General features: G+C 45.9%; 1 pseudogene; it reads left to right on the plus strand.

The window, feature by feature from the left end:
- Positions 1-10674, plus strand: part of LOC106985239 (THAP domain-containing protein 2-like) — a 29116-nt pseudogene extending 18442 nt beyond the window's left edge.
- Positions 10675-13464: the final 2790 nt, after the last annotated feature.

Consider the following 13464-nt stretch of genomic DNA (forward strand, 5'->3'; position numbering starts at 1 on the left):
ACATGGGAAAATGAAGGTGTTTGCACAATGTCAGGGGAGGTAGCAGAGTTGGGACATTATCTTCTACCTTTTAGTTTAGTGAAATTTCTACTTCTCCTTGGGAATCACTAATATAATAGATGGAGCGTGGAACTGTGCTGTTTTGAGGGAATAAGAGTGCATAACGAAAGGCAGAGAAATTTCTCCTAGAGATCAGATGTGGGTAGGGTTCTGGCATGTGTTTTGGTCAACAGGAGGGGTCTGTGTGCTGGGGGTTTTATTCAAGGACTATTGCTGGGAGGAAGGGTCAGAGTCGGAAGAGATTTTGGGGGGAAGGCTTGGAAGACAAAATCCCCAGTGGAACAGTTTTGTTCGGGACTGACTTTTCTTCCTGGGACAGGAACATAATATGCTGACCTGGTGTACGGAAAAGAAAAAGTGGGAAAGTCCCATCCATGGCCTTAGGATCTGTGTGCATGTGGGCAAGTTATTTCCCCTCTGCAGGGGTCAGAGTCTTCCTCCTTTAAGAGCGGCCAGGAGGTGGGGGTTAGGAGATGGTTTCCCAGGACCCTTCCAGTGTGCCCGTCTCTGAGCCTGTGAATCAGTCACTCAGCAAAGAAGTCCCAACAACCATAATGTAAGAAGTGGGGGGAAGAGCTGGTAGAGCCTGCTGGGTTTAGTTGTTTACACCCATTCTGGACAGACAGAGAGAAATCAGAAGCAATGGGAGGCAAAAGTGAGGTTTGTTTTTGAGTTTACGGCAGGTCCAGGGAGGAGAAGATATATTAGGGAAAAACAAGACGGAGGTTCCTCTTGATCATGTCATGCTTTAAAACGACAGGACAGCCCGCCCTGAAAGCTCTTCAGTGGGGACTCATTACTTTCAGGGTGAGGTCCAAATTCCTTTGCATGGGTATAGGGAGATCCATTTTATTCCTTTGCTTGTTTTTTCAGTCTCCTCTCCTGAGTCCCCCAGTCTACCCCCCTGAATTGCCCAGGTGGTGCTCCGGGAGCACCTACTGCTAGCTAACATCCTACGGTTTGGTCCTCAGCCTTTGCACAGAACCCCTCCTGGAATGTTCTCCCCATCACATTTGCTGGGCAGACATCTACTCCTTCTTTGAAATCTTGTTCCAGCATTCCAGTGTCTTCCTTAATTCTTTTTTACGTGGCAGCCCTGCCTCCAGAGAGAGACAATCACTCCCTTCCCTGTCTGGCATCCATTCTACGTGAATGCCATTTTAATGCATTGCATTCAAATTTCTGTGTTTTATCTCTCCTACTTCACTGTGAGCTCCGGAGGGCAGGTAACTCCTGTCTTGGCTCCTGAGGTTGAAACAATGACAACTGTTGGAGCTGGTGACTGACTCCCAAATGCTGATAAAACCAAAAAGAGAGAAGGGGAATAAAGCTTCTCCCGTAACCCGCCCTAGAGCGCCACCAATGGAGACAGAGTCCAGTGGGCCAACCAGATGCAAAGACTTTTGCTGAAAGCCAGATGGGAGTGCTAATCTACCCAGTCCCTCCAATTGTTTTTAACTGAGCCCCTAAGGGGAAATTAAGTGAAGCTCCCAGAGGGTTGGGCAGGAGGGTTGTAAAGATACTGTAGAGCAAGGTTAATGAAAGCCTTGTTCAAGGCAGCTCCATGCTGGACTCCTATAACGTCATTCTCTCTGGAGGGGAAGATCCTTCCTCAGCTCCCATAAAAACCCATGCCACTGCTAAGAGCCACAGTGGATGTTGTGGCGTGTCCCCAGATCCTCTTTCAGCACTGAGGGATTCACTCCACCCACCTTCCTTCGCCTTCTGTGGATGCTGCTCTCCAGAGCATGCCCCATTAAACTTCTTGCATGCCAACCTCCAACCTGGAGTGTGCTTCCTGAGGAACTTATCCTAGCGGGTAGTATCAGCCTGCTGCTGGGGGCTGTTGAGATTAGCAGAGTGGTCAGAGTTGGTAGGTCTGGGTGATGATCTCTTGGGACGGGGCAGGAACTGATATTACAAACAGAATGGTGACTCCATCAGAGCGACCAGGGGAGCCACAGTAAGGACTGGGGTCAACAGAGGTCATCAGAGTGGTGCTTAGCCCTGGTCCCCAAGCAGTGACCCACCATGGTAGTCTGGGACTTTAGCAGAACCAAGAATGCGGCAGTGGGAGTGGGTCACACTTCTGATATCACACTGGCAGGAGCTCTCAGGGTGCTTCTGTCTCACAGGGTGCTCTCAATCATGGCTATACCTTCGACTCCCTTCAAAAATACTGATTCCAGGTCTTGAATTTGAGAGATTCTCAAGGCTTCGTTAACCTACAGTAAGGCATAAGCCCTTGCCTGTTGTAAAGAGTCCGTTTCTAATGTGTGGCTCTGGTTGAGAACTACCAATATGGTAGAAAGATGATACACTCTTGTATCAGACAGAGCAGGGTTTGAATCCTGGTCTTACTGGTGGTGGATTAGCATGTAGCTAATTTTCTGAGCTTCCATTTCTTCATCTGTAAAATCCTGTAAATCATGTATTTTATAGAAATGTTGACAGGAAAATATGCTAATAGTAATCGCAATGATGGTGATGGTAGCCTTCGGTCAGTGAGGTTATTCTCACGATCATTGTTATCACAATTTGTGTCCGCACTTGGCCTTATACTCCTCCTCCTCCAGGGTACAGCACCTTAGGGTAGACTTGCCTTTCTTAGCTCTTGCCCTATCATGGGGGAGATCTGTCTCCTTATGCCAGTTGTAGCTATTTGCAGTCCAGCACACTGTAGCTACAGCAGCTAAGTGGAAACCCACTGCCTCTGCTGGGGTTGACCAGATGATCAAACGTTGGCATCCACGGTTGCATTTCTGCTTACGCCTAGAATAACACGTGCAGCAGTTCAGCCCTTCAAGACCATGTGCCTGCTGTGTGGAAAAGTAAGCAACACGGGTGTTACTCATACCTAAGGGCAGCAATGAGGCCCAGGGATACTCAAATGATAGCCCCAGAATTGCACCAGTTACTATGCGGCTTTGAACAAGTTCCTTTTTCCTCTCGGTGTCTCAGTTTCTCGCTCTGAAAAACAGGAGTGGCTGATCCGGAAAACTGAACACTCCGCTCAGTTTGGTGCTGCTGGTTCCCCAAACATCCACCCTCCCCACCCCAAGCAAGATGCCTTGGGGGCTGATATCATGCCTGCCTTTTCCCACAGACTCCAATGTCAAAGTCAGGGCTCCGAGAGATGCCACTGTGCTGTAAGGGACCTGAGAGTCTGTTCTGGCTGCTGCCCACCCGAGATCCCTTCAGCCCCGCCCCCCAAGGGTTGTAAGTTTCCCCATTTCTCCTCCTGCCACCGAGAACTTTAAATAGCCTCCAGCACACTATGTGGGTGCCAGAAGTTTTAATTAAATAATGTCCAGCTGTCAGAAAAGCTGTTCTAAACGGTCCTTTTGTCTGCACCACTGTCTGGGAAGCCGGGAAGGAGAGAAGCTAGTGGGTTATAAATACGAAGGCAGAAGTTCAGTGGGGAGCCTGGGGGCAACAGCTTTTAGGCACCCTGAAAGCCACTGAAGGGATTTTATTTATTTTTAATATGTGATTAGTCCATGGAAGGGCTCTTAGCCCTGGCTCCGTGACTGCATGTGCATAGGGGATAACCTGAAAAGGACTGGGCAAACCGGGGTCCTTGTGAAGAGCTGTCTCTCCCAGACTGCAATCAGTATCCCCTTTTACAATCCAGGTGGGAAATTAGAGGGCAGGGTGGCTGCTGGCAATTCAGAGACAGTTCTCAGATGAACTTTCGTGATCGCTTCCCTCTTCCCCTCCCTTTTTTTGGTCCCTCCTTCCTCTCTTTCAACACATACTCTTGAATCTCTATGATGTTTGAGAGTTCTCTCTAACAAAGAGGAACATATACATACTTGTGGAGTATGCATTAAGTGCTAGGTATTTTATGTATATTACTCCATTTAATTATTGTCAAACACCCAGAAGATAACTATTATAAAGACTGATATTGTAGATGAAGAAACTGAGGCTTGTTGAGATTAAACAACTTGCCCGGGTCACATAGCCAGTAACGAAAGGACTGGGGACTAGAACTCCATTAGGCTACAGACAATATCTTTTGTGTATTGTCTTGCTGTGGTGCTGCTGCAAAGGTACCTGGCACAGATAGAGCTGGAGAAATATTTACAAAAGGAGGAAAGGAAGGGAGGGAAGGGGGATGGAGGGTAGCAACTCCATTCTGTCACTCACCAGAGCCAACAACCTTTCCATCATGACACATTATCTCTGGAGAGCACAGGCAGGCAGGTAGAAACTAGTTAAAATGTACAAAACAGTTGAGGGAAAGGCGTTGCTAAAAGGTGCATAAAAACAACATGATTAGGAAGCAGAAAGTTGGTTTCAAGAGTCGTAGAGGAGGTGGAGCTAAAATGCTATGGGTAGTCAGAAGAGGGAGGTATGACTTCCAGCTACAGGAATGGGGGACTCCATGGAGGAGGCTGAATTTGCGCCTTGAAGGATGAGTGGGATTTGGACATTGAAAGATGAATGGCAGGTAGGCTCATCAGACAGAAGAGATGAGGAAGAATCATGAGTAGCCTATCAAGGAAGAGATAGACCCATGGTCAGCGCATCTGGGAACCACCGGATTGGAACCTGAGCTTCATGGTGTCCTGGTGAGGTGCCTGGGACTAATCTGGCAATGCCATGGGTGAGGGAGAGGTGGCCAGGGCTAAGGCAGCCCAGGCTGAGTGAGCCTGAGTCTGTGAGTACATGCGTGCGTGTGTATACGCATGTATATGCCAAGGGGGTGGTTGGTACTTTTGCCTGAGCTTAGGTGCCATTAGATGCAAGTGGAAATTTGTCTGTTTCTTTGGTGGATCTGTTATGTACAGGTCTGCCATTAACCTCTGTCTGGGCATTCACAGAGATCTGATGATGGGTTCTGCAACCAGCAGAAACGGTATGGAGTGACTCCCAGGATGGGCATATTCTGGTGGGTAGAGGACTTAGGCCCTAGCCTGCCCCTAGGAGACAGGGTCAGGTATGGCACCACAATGGTGGTTTTGGGGGTAAGAGGGTGTAGCACAGGGACTTGGAAGCTGGAAGGAGCTAGTCAGGGATAAGGGCTCTGACTTCACTTCTCTTCATCTGTCCCCACCATCCTGCAACCTGCCACCAGCATAGACAGGCTGGCCTAGGGCCGAGGGGCAGTGAAGGCTTCTCAAGGCTATTATTGAGCTGTCCCTCACTTCTGCCAGACGTTCTCTGAGAGTGATAGGAACACAGGTCACAGGAGCAAACAGTTCACTGGTTTGGGGGAATCATTAAATAATGGTAGCCAGTGCCCTTCACCTATGTGGACAGGCCTGGCAGCATCCCCAAAGGCCAAATGGAAACTCCCAGAGCTGTTTCAAGAGGCATGGATGCTCAAAATGAGAAGAGCTGAGGCGGAGAGACTCAGGGTTATCTTGATGAGAGCCCTCCCCAGCACAAGACAAGAGCCCAGCCAAAGACAGCTATCACTTTTGGGTGGAGAAGTCATCCCTTGATGGCCACAGAAGCCTGGCTCTTCCATTGACGGGGAGCCCTTGATTCCAGCTTTAGAGCAGGTGGTGTAGATAATTCTCCACGGGATGGGATTCAAGGGACACGGGTGGAGGATTCTAGCGACACTAGATACGAAGCAGGGATTCTGAATTTAGCATATCTGCCATCAAGCCCAGGCAGGTATCCTGGGTGGCCTTGGGCATGTCTCTAAATGTTTCTGGGCCTTGACTTTTATACTTACAAACATTTATTCAGCAAGCACCTTGGGAGCACCTACTGTATGCGAAGTGCTGTGTTAGGTACTGGGGAGCAGACAGCAGAGAAAAGTAAATGATCTCTGCCCCCATGGCACTCCCAGTTTAGTGGAAATAAACAAGTAGTCACACAAATAAGTGCATTATAATGCATCACAATAAATTCTCTGAGGCAAAGGTAGTGTGGGTCCCATGGGAGAACCCCTGGGTTGGCCTAGGAACTGATACCTGAAGGGTAAGTACAAGTTATCTGAGTCAGACTTGGAGGAAGAGCTTGTGCAAAGGCCCTGAGGAGCAGAACATAGTAATATGTTTTAGGAGCTGAAGTTAAACCTGTGTGGCCCGATTGCAGTGAGCAAGGGGCAAAGCAGAATGACATGAGGCTGGGGGTGGAGGGCAAGAGACGGGCCGATCACACAGGAGCCCTTCAACCATGAGAAAGATTGCGGACTTCACCCCATGATTGTTGGGAGGTCACTGCTCAAATCTGAACAGGAGTGTGATGATTAGATTCACATGCTAAAAATAAAATAAACAATCAGAGATGGAAAAAAACCAACAAAACCACAAAATACTTGGACCTCCCTGCAGGGGAAAAAAGAGATTTGAACAAGTATTTTCATGTTATAGCATTTACCCTCATGGGAATAATCTACTAGCAGAACAAAGAATTATGTACAAAAATATTCATTATAGTTAAAAAGACCAAAACCACTCTGGCTGTTGTGTGAAGAGAATAAACACTAATAAGTCTCTTGTGTTTGCTTTGAGCTAAGAAAGACAGAGGCAGGGCCTCAGCCTCAGTGGGACCAGAAGCAATGATTCTCAACCTTGGCTCTACTTTAGAGACACCTGCTATGATAGCCAGCTTCCAAAACGCACCCCCCCCCCACCCCGCCAAAGCCTTACCCTCCTGGTATACATGTCCCTAGGTAGACCCTCCCACAACAAATAGGACTATCCTGTTCAATGTAACCCAAGAGGGTATGTGGAGACAATGGAGTGTGAATTCCAAGGCCAGGCCAAGACAAAAGACATGGTGGCTTCTGTCTTGCTCCCACCTTCTTACATCCCTTGCTCTGGGGAAAGCCAGCTGCCTGTGGTAAGGATGACCAAACAACCTTATAGAGAGATCCATGTGGCAAGTTACTGAGGCCACCAGTCAATAGCCATGTAGAAGAGCCATCTTGGAATCAGGCCCTCCAGCCCCATCTAATGTCTTGACTATAACCTCATGAAGGACCCTAAGCCAGAACCACTAAGCCACTCCTAGATTCCTGACACACAGAAGGTATAAGAGGATGCCTATCTATTGCTTTAAGTCATAAAGTGATCTGCTGTGTAGCATTAGGCAATCAGTGTTCCTAGGGAGCTTTAAAAAATATTGATGCTCAAGTCCCATCCCCCAGAGATTCTGATTCTTTTGATCTAGGGTAAATTCCAGGCATTGGTGTGTCTAAAAGCCCTCAGATGACTCTAATGTACAACCAAGATTGAGAACCACTGATGAGTGTAGTGGGTAGGTCAACCAAGAAAACTTAAGCATGGTATTGCCTCAATTTCCAGAGCTAGAACTCAGTTTATGTTGAGGGTTCTATCCCGGGGGAAGGAAAAAGCCCAGTTTGTGGATTACAGCCCTGGGTCATTGCGCACTTACGGTCAGGTTGCCTTAGTGTCCACGGCTTCTGACCAGAGGATACCTAAATTTCCCTGAGGATACAGGCCGATAGAAAGGAAATTAGTGGCTTTAGCTGAAGGGAGAAGAGAAGTCCAGCACCAGGCAGATAAATCCACCTTCTACAGACCACAGCTTTGACCCATAAACCCTCTCTGCATTCCTACACCTTCAGGATGAAGGTGTACAGGATGCTCAGTGTTCCAGTGATGGACAGCTCTCCTGATTCCTCCCACCTGCCATTGTGTTTTCTGCCCAGACCCTGTTCCTGCCTCTGACTATGCTCTTTGAAAACTTTATGAGCAATGATGACAGCTGACTCTGAAAACCTTTGTGCATCTTCAAGTTTCCATGGCTAACGGGACATTGTTCCCGTCTCTGAATAATAAGTCAGGGGGCCCGATGGTCTCTTTGCTCTCCTTCGTGTTACTTGCCTGATGAAACTTGCAATAAAGTAATTAAAATGATTGTAAAGGGAGCCCTAGGAGATGAAAGATGCTGATGAGACAGTCAGATGCTGTGAGCTCACCCAGCTATCTCAACGCTGCACGCCAGGGGTGACTGGGCTACTCTCCTGTGATTCTCCTAAGAATGGGCACTGGTACCAGCTGCATCCCTGTGATACCTAAGATGCTCAGAAGTACTGATAGATTTTTTTGAGCACCTGGAGCATGGTAGGTGTAAGAGATACAGAACGTAGTAAGATCCTTTTCTTCTTTTTAAGGAGATCTTAGCTCGGCAGAAACAAATAAGGGAAGAGATAATAGAATGTGATGAGTACCACTCTCGGGGACCTGTGGAAGCCCAGAGGAGGCACTTCACTTGGCCCAAGAAGTCTCTGGAGGAGGTCAGATCTTAGGTGTTTTATTGCCTGGGTAAAGATGGTGGGAAGTCAGTACGAGAGGAATGGCAGGTACAACGTACAGGTGTAGGAGCTTGAGGCTCTTCAGGGAATTGCAAGCATCTCCTTGCAGGTGTAAATGCTTTCCTGGGACCTACAGCTTAGGGGGGCAGCCCAAAGGCAGCTGGCAAGCAGCACTTCTTTAGGCTGAGTACCAGGCTGTATACAGAAGGCATCCAGCAGGCAGAATTCACCATTTCCCATCGCCCCACCCTGCTACATTCCCAGATCCTACTCTTGCTTTTCATCAACCATGGGTGACCCTCCCCTTCACTGCCCCGGCCAAATGTTTGTTTCAGCCCCACCTGCAGAACCAGCACTTTGATCTGCTTTGTCCTCTGTTGCCTGATACACCAAACCCCTGGCTATTGGCCTGTGTTTTCCTCCTGTCTCCTGCCTACCTCTTGTTGAAATTGGCTTCCATGTGATCAACCTTTCTGACTCTCAGATGGGCCTCAGTGCCTTCTCTTAGGAGCTGTATCCATAGACAGCCTTAGAATTTGTAAGTGTTCTTCCTGGACCAGGAGCTAGACAGAGGAGGCCTGAGAAGGGAGAAACCCAAATGCCTGAGGGGATTCCAGGAGACACACCTGGAAGGAAAACCCTGGGTAAGAAGGTAAGGGGGTCCTGGGTATTTCCTACTTCCTGTCATTGGCCCTAGAACAGGAGTCACAGTGTAGGCATGTTCTGTGGATATAGAGCCAGGAAGATTGTGTAAACAGGTCACCTGGTCAGTGAAACAATGGAGGGTGCTGGGGCACAGCAAGCAGGAGAGCCCACACCCATCTAATGGGGGATGCTGCTACTTAGTTCCGCTGTTCCCCATTCCACATGGGAATGCAGGTGCAGTGTAACTAGGCATAGGAATTTCTCAAGATAAACCCCAAATATGGATTTTAATGGAAAATAGTAGGCTGTTAATTCAAATAAAAACAAACAAAAAACACCTGTACATAGAAAAGAAGGCAGCATGGTTTTCGAATTTCAGCAATTCCCCCACAGAAAGATGGGAAACTAGAGACCAAACCCTCCAAAGCTACAGACGTTGACAGCAAAGCAGGTGATGAGAAGCCTAACACACGAGCAGGTGGAGACAAATCATTAACAACCCTAAGCCCTGCAAGGTCTCAGCATCTATGTGGCAGGAAGCAGAAGGAGTGGTCAGGTGTTTGCTGGACCTGAGAAAAGAACGATATGCAAATGGCCAACTGAGACTCACTGGAAAGTTCTATGGAGGCAGGAGAGTTTCATAGTGATGGGGAGGAAGGGGGAGAGACACCTTTTTAATTGCTGCAAGGATGGCTGCCAAAGAGGTCCAGTAATCCCACTCCCTTTTAGGGTCTGGGAGGAGGTGACTTGTGTCCCACCGGAGTTCCAGGACTGTCTGCTGTGCTGGCTCAAGTCTTCCATATTAATAAAGAGACAGGGAAGGTTGGCACCACCATCCCTAATACACACTCACGTCCTTCCCACCCGGCTCCCACGACTCCTCTCGGTGGGCCCTTGCCCTGCCTCATTTACCCAGCCTTTGCCAAAAGGAAGTAGGGCAGCCAGTGCCTCAGAACAGAGGGGAAGGGAAAGCCAGCCAATTGTATAGCAGCCGGCTGTGCTACTCCCCATGACAGGCACCTTAACATCAGCCTCCACAAGGTTCCCCTGGATCCTAAAAGAAGGAAAGAATGGGTTCTCCCACTTAGGCGCAACAATTTTGTGCCAGGAAAACACACCTTTCTTTGTTCAAAGCACTTTGAAGCCTCCTGTTTAGACTTAACAGGACAAACTTGGCCACTTAAAATGGATGCCGTTCCAACGGTTTTTGATTGGTGTACCCACTGAAAGTCTGTGAAACTCAAATCAAGGAGTCTTTTGAAGGAAAACAACACTTGTGCTCCAACAGGACCTCCTCGTTTAAGATCAAACATTAGAAGTCAGCAAGTACTACTTGAACGCAGTTATGCTTTTAGAAATCTTTTGAAGGCAAAAAGAAAAAAAAAGGGATAATTACACTGGAAAAAGAAATAACAAGCTTAAGAAAGACGACGAAAACTTGCTTACAAAAAGAACGCAGAGCAACACGAAGACGGATCAAAGTCACGTGCTCGATGGAGACTCTGGAAGCAAAGAACGAATTAGCCCAGGCCATAGCAGAACACATTTTACCAACTGCCTTAAGTGGTTTTCCTCTGGAAGATTTCGAGATTCCTGGACAAGATCAATAAGATAATTACCAGACATTACCAATTCTGTAAAACAGACCAAGAGGAACTTCATTTACAATTAGCCTACATAGGGGCGCCTGTGTGGCTCAGTTGGTTGAGCGTCCGACTTCGGCTCAGGTCATGATCTCAAGGTCAGTGACTTCGAGCCCCGTGTCAATCTCTGTGCTGACAGCTCAGAGTCTGGTGTCTGCTTCAGATTCTGTCTGTTTCTCTCTCCCTCTCTCTCTCTCTCTCTCTCTCTCTCTCTCTTTCTCTCTTAAAAATAAACATTAAAAAATGCTTTTAAAGGACTGTGACAACGTGTTTCATTTATATTAAAATTTTTTTTGTACAAATGTTGGGAGAGTACATTCTATGATAAGTAGGAGTTAACTAACATTAAATATGAGTTAAAGAAAGAAAAGAAACTAGAAGGTCTGCCCAGTCGACTAGTGGGTGAATGCAAGGGGTCTGTCTGTGACAAGGTCTGAAGGGATGGACCATTCTAGACTCTATGACTGTTCAAAACTGACTGGCCAGGGATCCCCAATGCTCATACTGATGAGAAACTGCTGGGTATGGGATCAGAATTGAGTGGAATAGGGATAATAGTATAAAAAGAAAGAGTCCATATAAAAATGGGGTGGGGCCGTAGAGCCAGAACATCTCAGAAGGCGAGCTGCCATGTTTTTCAATACTACACAAACACAACCAAAGAGGGAGCCCTGTGGAGTTAGAAGGCTACCCTGAATGAGGGCCTCCTTCACAAGGTTCAGGAACATTGCATTTACATAAAAACAAACATAAAAATGTCAAGGGTGAAACCCACACAGAATTATTATTAGAACAAAGAGACTAAGGAAGAGAATAACATCTTTATAGACAGCGAAAGTGTGCCAGAGAGAGGTGCCTACAAAATAAATCAAAACTGTAACCTATTACTTCAAAATGAGCTAAAAGACATTAAGGAAATGACATCATCACCCATATGAATGAGAATAATAATAATCATAACCGCAGAGATTACCTGACAAATCACAGAAAGGAATTGGAAGAACAAAGTTGTTTCAGAAAGGAAGACCCAAAGTAGAGGGAACGTGAGAGTGAATAGATATAATAAATAATGCCTTATAGATAACAGAAGGTAAATAGGAAGAAATTCATAAGACTCAAAAGAAGGCGGAAAAAAAGAGAAGATAAAAGGAATTTGAGAGAAAATGAAAATACTAAAAGATGCCTGGAATATTTTGTATGTGGCAACTGTGGTCCTGGAAAAAGAAAACCAAAGCAAGGGGGATAGAGCAAATACTAGAAATGATAATTTAAGGAAACTTTCCCAAAATAATAACAACAATTAAAGATCTGACCCTACGCATTGAAAGAACACACGCACACAGTGTACCTGAAAAACTGAGGCCGAATGATTGATAGCAAGATGTCTTGGTAAAATCGCTTCACGTGAAGAAGAAAATAAAAAAAGGCAGAAGAAAATTATTCAGGCATCTAGCCAAAAACCAGGAAATGGCTTATAAGGGAAAGAAAAATCAGGTTGTCAGACTTTCTGACAATAATGCTTTATGTTAGAAGAAAATGAGGTGACGTTTTTACGGTACCTAAGGAAAGCAAATATAATTCAGGAGTTTTATATCCAGAAAAACTGGCTTTTGTGTACAAAGGGCACAGGTAACTATTATCTGCATGTAAGAACTAAGGAATTTTATTCCTAAGAGCTCTTCCCGAGGGATTTACTAGATAATAAGCTTCACATAAGCAAAACAATCAAAGAGACATTGATATATATGATACGCTAATATAAAAAGTAGGTTTGAAGGAGAGCCAAAAGGCAGAGGGTATAGTCTGCAAGGCTATATGATTTGAAAATACAGGTACAATACAATTACACAAGTTCAGGAGACAAGGAGGGGGTCAATGCATATGTTTTTTCTAATTGTTTTCAGTAATCATATTTGGACAGTAGCATTTGTATTGTTTTTCTGAGACTGTTGAGTGGGTAATATGAGGGAAAGCAAATGATGAATCACAATTAATCATTGAATCACAATTAATCATTCTAACCTTATTATCTCCTGCATCCTCAAGAAACCAGGAGGCTCAGTTTGGCAGAAAGGAGATACAGATGCAAATATATACACTTTATTTATAAATGTGTAAGCATGATTATGAACACAAATATTTAAATATATGTGATAGGTTTTAATCCATTTCAATATGCTTACTGAAGTTCAGATAGACTCATCTTTGGTCAGTGGGAGTTGTTTATATGTATATATAATTGGTCAGCTTGGGAAGATAATAGGGAACAGTTCATTATCTTGAAATCGGGTGAGAATGGGGGCTCCTGGGTGGCTCAGTCTATTAAGTGTCCAACCCTTGGTTTCAGCTCAGATCAAGATCTCATGGTTTGAGGGTTTGAGCCCTGTGTTGGGGTCTGTGCCAACAGCTTGGAACCTGCTTGGGATTCTCTCTCTGCCCTCTACCACCCCCTTCTCTTTCAAAAATAAGTGAATGAACATTAACAAAAAAAGAAAGAGAATGGATCAAGCATTTATTCTGCTTTTCTTATAGGGAAAGTGTCTCTTTATAGAAGTCTTTGAAATAATAAATGGAAAAGAAGTGATTACATTAGAATGTCATTGTAAACTCTAACAAATGATGAACTTTAAGCATTGAATACCAGTGGCTGGAAGCATCATGAAAGGAAAAAAGACATCCGTTGCCTCCTGATGTATCGCTTGTGGTCTGGCCAAAGGGGTCAAACCTGAGTGTGGTTGGGCCTCTGGACCCAGTTACCCTTTTGCAAGAAATGCAGGGGACAGTGGAGCGGGTTGAACTGTCTCACGAGTGAGCAGTGGGCAAACCCTAGACAGGATACATTGTGTGAACCATGAAGGGTTGGAGAGCAAC

The sequence above is a fragment of the Acinonyx jubatus genome, chromosome E1 (assembly GCF_027475565.1).
Source record: "Acinonyx jubatus isolate Ajub_Pintada_27869175 chromosome E1, VMU_Ajub_asm_v1.0, whole genome shotgun sequence".
Lineage (NCBI taxonomy): Eukaryota > Metazoa > Chordata > Mammalia > Carnivora > Felidae > Acinonyx > Acinonyx jubatus.